This window comes from Bubalus kerabau, chromosome 22, assembly GCF_029407905.1.
Source record: "Bubalus kerabau isolate K-KA32 ecotype Philippines breed swamp buffalo chromosome 22, PCC_UOA_SB_1v2, whole genome shotgun sequence".
Classification (NCBI taxonomy): Eukaryota; Metazoa; Chordata; class Mammalia; order Artiodactyla; family Bovidae; genus Bubalus; species Bubalus kerabau.
In genome coordinates this window covers 3,982,822-3,992,767 of record NC_073645.1, presented here as the reverse complement: position 1 = coordinate 3,992,767, position 9,946 = coordinate 3,982,822, and the positions used below count along the sequence as shown (strand labels likewise).

The following is a 9,946-nucleotide window of genomic DNA, read 5'->3' as shown; positions in this document are numbered from 1 at the left end:
CACTCCTTTGTTTGTAGTGATGCTTCCTAAGGCCCACTTGACTTCACATTCCAGGATGTCTGGCTTTAGGTGGGTGATCACACCATCATGGCTATCTGGGTCATGAAGATCTGTTTTGTATAGTTCTTCTGCATATTCTTGCCACTTCTTAATATTTTCTGCTTCTGTTAGGTCGATACTATTTCTGTCCTTTATTGTGCACTCTTTGCATGGAATATTCCCTTGGTAGCTCTAATTTTCTTGAGGAGCTCTTTAGATGTTCCCATTGTATTGTTTTCCTCTATTTCTTTGCACTGATCACTGAGAAAGCTTTACATCATTACCGACTATTCTGTAAGTTTCTAGTGAAAAGACCACTAGGCTAGAAACCAATATGAAATCTAAAAATATGACTCTTGTTCTCAAGAAACCGATAATTCAACAAAATTTAAAGGAAGGACAGATGTGTCAGCATGTAATAGTTCTTTTCCTCAAAACTCCCTGAAAACAAGCCACAGGCATCGCAGCTGTCCATCCTCAGCTACCATTGTATATGGCTAAGACTGCAATGTAAGATGTTATGGAAAAACCCAAATGAACTTTTTGACCAACATAACAAAAAGTTCAATATGTTAAGTTTAAAAGGGCATATTAAGAAATGTCTAATATTTGTTCAACCACTCATTCTGGGCTGTCTGAGCATGCTGGACATAATTCATGTAGCCTAGATGATCATGACTTCTGCACATCATAGACACTCACACTTCTCACCTATTGTGAGCTCCAGTTTCTTCCAACCCACTTTGGTTTAACCTTTTTCAGTATGAAGAGCATCCTCCTTGACACAGAAAACAGACTCAGAGTTCTGCCTACTCTGTCACCTGTTCACATTACACAGTTGGCCCCAAGCACCGAACCTAATTCTTTATCCTTTTTTCCTCTAAATATGATTTATAAACCTCTTTTATTTGCCCTTAGCAGCAGGTCTGCAATTCTCAACTCACTGGGCTTTGGTGTTCCTGTGCTTTTTTTTTTTTTTTTTTTTTTAACAGATTTAGGCCATTCTGTCTATTCATCCTTAACTATATTTCCTTATTAACCTCATTTGCAAATTTTCAATTAAAATTTGAACTAAACAGAAAATACCTTAGGCTTTCAAACCAGCTTCTTCAAACACCTTCCTCTTTTCCTCTTCATTAGATCATCCAAATTTATTTAATCAGAATTGAATATGTGAGAGCAACTCAGTTCTCTTGATCATGATACATCTAGCACAATACATGACAAATAAATGTTTAATGAGTGAAGATAAATGAATGAAAATCTCTAAAAATAAAAAAGAAATTTCACCCACAGATGCAACACTTATCTTGATTGGTTGTTTAGATTTTTTTAGTGTAAATCAGTAAAGACAAGTTTTCCCAGAAAGAAAAATATACTTATTTGTAGATTAGGCATACTAGTAGCTCCTCCAAATATCTAGATGGGGTTTTAATACAACATTTGATGAAAAAGATTAACTGGACACCTTATCACACCAAAGCAATGTTTACATACACAGTTTGAGATAAAGAGTGTGGGAAAAAAGGAACTTTTATTATTATTATAAAGCACTTTCTACTTTATAGTCACTGTACTAAATGCTTTAAACTTATTTCTCAAGTTTATACTTGGAACTTTATGAGTTACTAAGTATTATCTAAATTTCAGAAAGTCTGAGTAAATTTTCAATGTTAATGATAGAATCAAAGAACCAGGACCCAAACCCAAGTCTCCAATCAGATCAGATCAGATCAGTCACTCAGTCGTGTCCGACTCTTTGTGACGCCATGAATCACAGCACACCAGGCCTCCCTGTCCATCACCAACTCCCAGAGTTCACTCAGACTCACGTCCATTGAGTCAGTGATGCCATCCAGCCATCTCATCCTCTGTCGTCCCCTTCTCCTCCTGCCCCCAATCCCTCCCAGCATCAGAGTCTTTTCCAATGAGTCGACTCTTCGCATGAGGTGGCCAAAGTACTGCAGTTTCAGCTTTAGCATCATTCCTTCCAATGAACACCCAGGGCTGATCTCCTGTAGAATGGACTGATTGGATCTCCTTGCAGTCCCAGGGACTCTCAAGAGTCTTCTCCAACATCACAGTTCAAAAGCATCAATTCTTCGGTGCTCAGCCTTCTTCACAGTCCAACTCTCACACCCATACATGACCACAGGAAAAACCATAGCCTTGACTAGACGAACCTTTGTTGGCAAAGTAATGTCTCTGCTTTTCAATATGCTATCTAGGTTGGTCATAACTTTCCTTCCAAGGAGTAAGCGTCTTCTGACTCCAAAGCACAGGCTCTTGCACTAAACCATCCCGCCTCCCACATCCAACCACACTCAGGATTCAGAAATCAGCACAAAGATCAGTTTTAACAAATGTACCATTCTGGTGGGAGACACTGAAAATGGAGGAAGCTACACATGTGGGGGTGCAGGAGCAATATGAAAAATCTCTCTGCCTTACTCTTAATTTTCCCATGAACCTAAACTGCTCTAAAAATCAAGTCTTAAAAAAAAAAAAAAAACTGAAATAAAAAGAGGAGGAAAATAACAGTTTCTTCAAAGATCAACAGAACATGTTTTTCCTAATTATGAACAAATATTTATTTATTTCCCCTATGTATCCAGAAGTTTGTCCCCATTCTAAAAAGAATTCAAAGTATATCACAAAAAAACATGCCATGAAGTACAGATATGTAATTTCCCAAAAAGAGAGATACCTAACAGACCTTGGAAAACATGCTCAACCTCATTATCACTAAAGGATTGGATTTCAACAATAATGAGGTAACAGTTTTCATGTTTCATACTTGCAAAATTTTTTTTTCATCTTTCAGAATGTTTTTTTTAATTTAATTTTTATTTATTTATTATTTTTTATTTTTATTTATTTATTTTATTTTATTTTTAAACTTTACATAATTGTATTAGTTTTGCCAAATATCAAAATGAATCCGCCACAGGTATACATGTGTTCCCCATCCTGAACCCTCCTCCCTCCTCCCTCCCCATTCCATCCCTCTGGGTCATCCCAGTGCACCAGCCGCAAGCATCCAGTATTGTGCATCGAACCTGGACTGGCAACTCGTTTCATACATGATATTTTACAAGTTTCAATGCCATTCTCCCAAATCTCCCCACCCTCTCCCTCTCTCACAGAGTCCATAAGACTGTTCTATACATCAGTGTCTCTTTTGCTGTCTTGTACACAGGGTCATTGTTACCATCTTTCTAAATTCCATATATATGCGTTAGTATACTGTATTGGTGTTTTTCTTTCTGGCTTACTTCACTCTGTATAATAGGTTCCAGTTTCATCCACCTCATTAGAACTGATTCAAATGTATTCTTTTTAATGGCTGAGTAATACTCCATTGTGTATATGTACCACAGCTTTCTTATCCATTCATCTGCTGATGGACATCTAGGTTGCTTCCATGCCCTGGCTATTATAAACAGTGCTGCGATGAACATTGGGGTACACGTGTCTCTTTCCCTTCTGGTTTCCTCAGTGTGTATGCCCAGCAGTGGGATTGCTGGGTCATAAGGCATACTTGCAAAATTAACATTTGGCCCTTGTAAGTAATGACAAAGATATATGGAAAGTAGTTTTGTCCTATATGGATAGTAAGACAATAAGATGGTTCAACCTGCTGTGACCTGTGGAGTAATTTTACAAAGTCTAATGAAATCAAAAAGAAATATATCCTATGACCTATCAGTTTCATCTCTAGTAATACATCCTTCAGGAAATTTTTCCACAGAACCTTGAGCAAGATATATAAACATATTTCCACAGCATTTTTTGTTACACTGAAGAATCAAAAACAACTTAGAAGTTTATCACTCAGGGAATAGATAAATTAAATACAGTCTATTCATATAATGAAATATAGCAATGATAAGCCATGAACTACATAAAAACTACATTACAACAAAGAAATAGATAAAATTAACATTTGGCCCTTGTAAATACTGACAAAGATATATGGAAAGACAGAACATGTCTAGTATAAAAGCAATGATGTCTACATTAGCATTACATGAATCACTTCCCCCAGAACTGCACAGTGCCTTAAACAGCATTCATGGAGATTTGCAAAATGAATATTTATGATAGCAGATAGACAAAAGACAGGATAAATTTGAGCATATATCTATATATAGTGATGTTTATATATTTATCTTTATGGCTATATATCTGTAAGAGAATAATGACCAGAAGAAAACATACCATATTCATGATAAGATTACCTCTATGAATAGATGGAAGTGAATTTAAAACCAAGAGTGGTTGTTAAAAGAAACTACTTTCATTTGAAATATGTTTACCTTCTTTAAGAAAATATAGTAACAAACATATTTTTGGTAGAACTATAGTATTACTTTTATTCATTCATTCAAAACAAATACTTTTGTTTCAACATTCCAACCTTCTTAGTGATGTGAATAAGTGGAGAATAAATAGACCTACCCCCAGAAGCTTATATTCTGGGTTTTTTTTTAATATTATTCATTTTACTTCTAAAAGTTAAAAATTAGAAAACATTGACAGTTATTTAACAAAATGATGGGCAACTTTGTGCTGAGGAACCCAAATCTATTAGAACAAGGACACTTTCTGGCTTACTTGTATTCCAGCTATCCTCTACCTCAACCTGGCTTTCAGCTTTGAAAAGAAATGGAGAGTGAGAAGCAAGAACTTTACTCTTTGGCTTTTTAGACTATTAATTTATGGAGCCATCACCACCTGCCATCCTATTAACCTGTACTGCAACATCTAACTCTGTTTAATTTTTTTTTTCCTTTAGCACTTTAAAATATCATTCCATTGTCCAATGGCCTGCATAATTTCTAAAAAGAAATCTGTAATTTTTCTTATCCTTTTTCTCTGCATATGCATTCTTTTCTCCAGCTGCTTTTAATAGTTTTTTCATTTATCACTGGATTGCAGCAATTTGACAGTGTGCCTCAGTGTTGTGTTTGACCTGCTTGGAGTTCACTAAGCTTTGTATATGTGGAAGATTTCCAGCTATTATTTCTAAGAATAATTTTCCTCCCCTACCCGACTTGTTTTGGGACTTCAATCAACACATATGTGAAACTGCTTGATAATTTCTCATCATTTATCAAGGCTCTGTGTTTTTTACCAATTATATTACTTTCTAGTTTTCATTTTGGATAATTTCTATTGCATGCATTGAAATTAACAGATTTAATCAGTTAATTTAAATCCAATGCCATATCTGCTAACTTTATCCAAAGAAATGTTACTTCAGATACTGTATTTTTTGTCCCTGGAAGTCCCATTTAGTTCTTGTTTATGTTTTCTAATTCTTCCCTCATTATGTTCATGTATTTGCTCACAGCTTTGAGCATACAGAGCATACTTATAATAGCTGCTATATTCTCTTTTTTAATATTATCTCTGAATTTGTATCTGTTTTTGTTTGTTATTCACATTATGTTACATTTTCTGCTTCTTTACATATCCAGACATTTTTCTTTGAATGGTAGACATCTACATTGTGGAATGCCAGATTGTGTATTTCTTACAAGTGTATGAGTTTTGTTTTTTTCTCTAGAAGGAAGTTATTGCAGACCAGTTTGATCCTTTCAGGCCTTATTTTTCAAATTTCCTCCAGCAAAGCTAAAAAAAAAAAAATCTTTACTCTTGTACTAATTTAATTCCACTTCTTAGTCACAACCCATTTACATTCTCTATTATAATGCCACATATATTCAATAAGATCTGTCCACTTTGGCTGGTGAGAACTTGTATGATCACCAGCCCTTTGTAAACCTATAAACTGTACAGCGTTCAGATGTTTTCCATAGAATTTGTTCTTTCCTAACCTCACAGGATTTTATCCTATACATTCTCAGATTTGTATTTAACCAAAATCTCAGGAAAAAAAATAATCCCTATGTAATTTTCTGGCATTCTTTCTCTATGCACCCCTCTCCTGTTGGGCACTATGCTCTCAAAATCCTATGTTGGCTTCCAGAATTCAGCTGTATCTTCTCTTTGGGTTCTGTCTTTCTTCTTCACAATCTGGAAACTACCTTCAGGTGGAGAGTCTAGATTATGTAGCGATAAACATCTTCCCCCTTCTCAGGAATCATAGTTTCATGCTGTTTGCTTTCTAATGTCTGAAAATGTTTGCTTTCTATAGGTTTTTCTGTTTTTTGTTTGTAATGGAAGGGCAATTTCAAGTATTTTTACTTCAAAGCTAAAAGAAAAGTTGGATTTTTTTTATTAATAAGAAGAAATGTGGGTTTCTAGTGGGATATTAATGCTAATAGGAAAAAATACAACAAACAGGTAATATTTGATTAAGTACAAGAAGACAGAATTACTAGAACTAGTGCCTTTCTGGCAAAAGCAAGAGGATGTAGTATTTGTAGAAGTGGAAGGTTTCAGTTCAGTTCAGTTGCTCACTCATGTCCACCACTTTGTGACCCCATGGACTGCAGCATGCCAGGCCTCCCTGTCAACTCCCGGAGTTTACTCAAACTCATGTCCATTGATGATATGATGATCAGTGTCGGTGATGCCATCCAATCATCTCATCCTCTGTCGCCCCCTTCTCCTCTTGTCCCCAATCATTCCCAGCATCAGGGTCTTTTCCAATGAGTCAGCTCTTCACATCAGGTGGCCAAAGTATTGGAGATTGAGCTTCAACATCAGTCCTTCCAATGAATACCCAGGACTGATCTCCTTCAGAATGGACTGGTTGGATCTCCATCAGTCCAAGGGACTCTCAAGAGTCTTCTCCAACACCACAGTTCAAAAACATCAATTCTTCAGTGCTCAGCTTTCTTTATAGTCCAACTCTTACATCCATACATGACTACTGGAAAATTCTGAGATAAAATCACAAAAACGTTGTGTATATGATTATGGGAGAAGAAATATTAGAGTTTTGAAAGAAGAGAAACATAAATCATCAAGTAAAATAGTAGAGTAAGTGAACTAAAGTAGGATTTCTAAGCAGCAGTGAAAGTGAACTTGAGGTTTAGTAGTCCTGAATTTTAAATGAGAAAAGAAATGTGTGTTTTTGACCAGTCATATTAAAACAGTATAGTTACAGATACAAGGCAGGGCAAAAATTTTTATTTAATCAATGTTAAAGTTTCACTTTGGTAATCCAGAATTATATGCCTTTCTAAATTGCTTACTCATTAATTTATGTATTCATTTTCTTGCCATATATACTCATGGTCCCTATAACATTTTTTTAATGTATCTCCAAGGTAAAATGGGAGAAGGCAGTGGCACCCCATTCCAGTACTCTTGCCTGGAAAATCCCATGGACAGAGGAGCCTGGTAGGCTGCAGTCCATGGGGTTGCTAAGAGTTGGACCTAATTGAGTGACTTTACTTTCACTTTTGACTTTCATGCATTGGAGAAGGAAATGGCAACCCACTCCAGTGTTCTTGCCTGGAGAATCCCAGGGACGGGGGAGCCTGGTGGGCTGCCATTTATGGGGTCGCACAGAGTAGGACACGACTGAAGCGACTTAGCAGCAAGGTAAAATAGACCATAAAATGAAATATATTTCATTTGTGTCTTGGAATGAAAGTCATGCACTGTGTCCTGAAGCATGCTCAAATCTATTGAACTCAGGATTTTAAATAATTTTATTGTATAAGTCTCATGTTTAACTTTCTCAGCTTAGCTTGATTTGTATATAAGGGAAATTTTAAAATTCAAGGAAATACAGGTACTTTGCTTCTGATAATATCCTGATAGTTTCAATAAATCACAGAAAGAAAAGATGCTTTAAAGTTTGTGATTTTATCTTCAGAAGAATAAGATTCTTAATCTATAATAGAATGTTTATCATTAAATATTCACAGACAGATTGTTCTACTATCACTCCTTGTACACTTTTACTGGTTATGGATAGTTACTATATAGAAAGAGACATAGCCACACTGACCCATTATTACAGGACAAATTCTTTGGATATTATCTCATCTATTCCTTAAAGAGTAATAGTAACAGAGCAGTCTCAATGCTGCTTCTCTTTCACTTGAAGTGTTTTAAGAAGCAAGGATAAGCCTGACATGCTGCAGTCCATGGGGTTGCAAAGAGTTGGACACAACTGAGCAACTGAACAAGAAGAAGAAGCAAGGATTACAGCTTATTTTTCAATCTAGCATGTCCCATCATTTTCTGGGGAGAAGGGGAGACTTCAAGTCATACAAACATGTATATTGTCTTTGCCATTAACTTCAAAATTTATAAAGTAGTAACATTAAACCTTTAAACTTATTATTATACTATCAATGCATGAATATGTATGATTATATAATAAATCAGTATTTGAACCAAATAGAAAACAAGAAAATACTTTATAAAGTGAAATCTTAGCAATATTCACACTTTCTTCATCACTTTCCTATCCTTCCAAGTCATAAGTTATAGAAATATAGTGAATTCTCAAACTCAAAGCCAGCACCTATAATCTAACAATAATTTTTTTTTTTTTTAACAATAATTTCTTCTTGAGGAAAATGCTCCTCCATCACAAAAATCAGCTTTCTAATATTAAAGAACTACATAATTTGAGAGCTAGAATAGTGCACTGCATTCTTAATATTAGTTTTAAGCTTTTATTGCCTTGACAGCCTTTCTCCAAACATGGAGAAATGGCAAGTTTGTCATAGCCATTCTTTTAAATGTTGCACCAAGAACCATAAACAATTATCCAGAGATTCCAAAAATGCAATGAGACCAGTGGAATTGTCAGATACTGTTCTTGGTAGGATAATCCCATGGACAGAGGCGTGTGGGGGGCTACAGTCCTTGGGGTTGCAAAGAACTGGGTATGACTGAGTGCACATGCACTGCATTGAACACTCTTATTCCCATCTAAATAACGTCTTTACTTATGACATATGTGAACTCATTCTGAGACGGTGTTGCCATTTTAATATGATCTTTTCCCTCTTGTCCTTAAACATTTGATTATATGAACTCAGTATAGCCTATTATACTTTTCACTATTAAATATCCTATTATTAAAGAGAGTTATTCCAATCTGTGAATTTTTTAACTGATATTAACATTTTTGTCTTTCATTCATAATTATAATAAAAATGTCTCAATCATTGAATCAAGACATATTTAGTGTTTTCTGTTTTAGGTATGCTAATCATACAGGTTAATTCATTGCTGGCACTTGTAAAGCTTGCTCTTTGTATTTCTAGGCTTTCATATGATTTCATAATAAAAAATACTGAACAGAGCAGTTGCATGGCTCAGCCCAGCCCAATTATCAGTCTTCTGGCAAGTCATTCCTATCCTCTGAGGCCAAGTGAAGTGCCCTTCTCTGTGCTTCTGCAGCTTTGTTTGTTCGGAATCCAGTATACAAGCTTTTCGCATACGGCATTCAGCACAACGTTGTATTTACCCACGATGTGTCTCTTTCACTACTGGATACTGGGTCTGTGTCTTTTTTATCTCAACATCCCTATCACCAAGCAGTAATCACAATTACTGACTTTCTGAGTAAATGCTAGTTTAGCTATTGAACTGGACAAATCAGAGCAAGTTTACAGACTTGGAGCATGATATCCATTCATATAATACTTTCTCTTTCTCAACCATCAACTTTTGATTAAACAAGCTACAATGTCATATAATTTTTATATAACTCAATAGAAAGATAGTTAGGTAGACTGATATGGATAGTTTCGCTTTTTTTTTTTTTTTAAGATTGTTCTAAGATTACCTCAGTTATTCATTACTCTCTTTCTCTCTCTGATCTCTAGGCTCTTGCATAAAATTCCTCTGCATCTCCTTCTCTGACTAACCCCCAATTACCTTCAGTTCAGTTCAGTTCACTCGCTCAGTTGTGTCTGACTCTTTGCGACCCCATGAATCGCAGCACGACAGGCCTCCCTGTCCA

General features: G+C 35.6%; 1 long non-coding RNA gene across 1 annotated transcript in view; it reads right to left on the bottom strand.

Annotated features, from left to right (window-relative positions):
* Positions 1-6,314: 6,314 nt before the first annotated feature.
* LOC129636535 (uncharacterized) overlaps positions 6,315-9,946 on the bottom strand; it is a 29,589-nt gene continuing 25,957 nt past the window's right edge. Inside the window, exon 3 of the long non-coding RNA XR_008706985.1 lies at positions 6,315-6,893. This is a non-coding gene — a long non-coding RNA (uncharacterized LOC129636535). The remainder of the gene's footprint in view (positions 6,894-9,946) is intronic.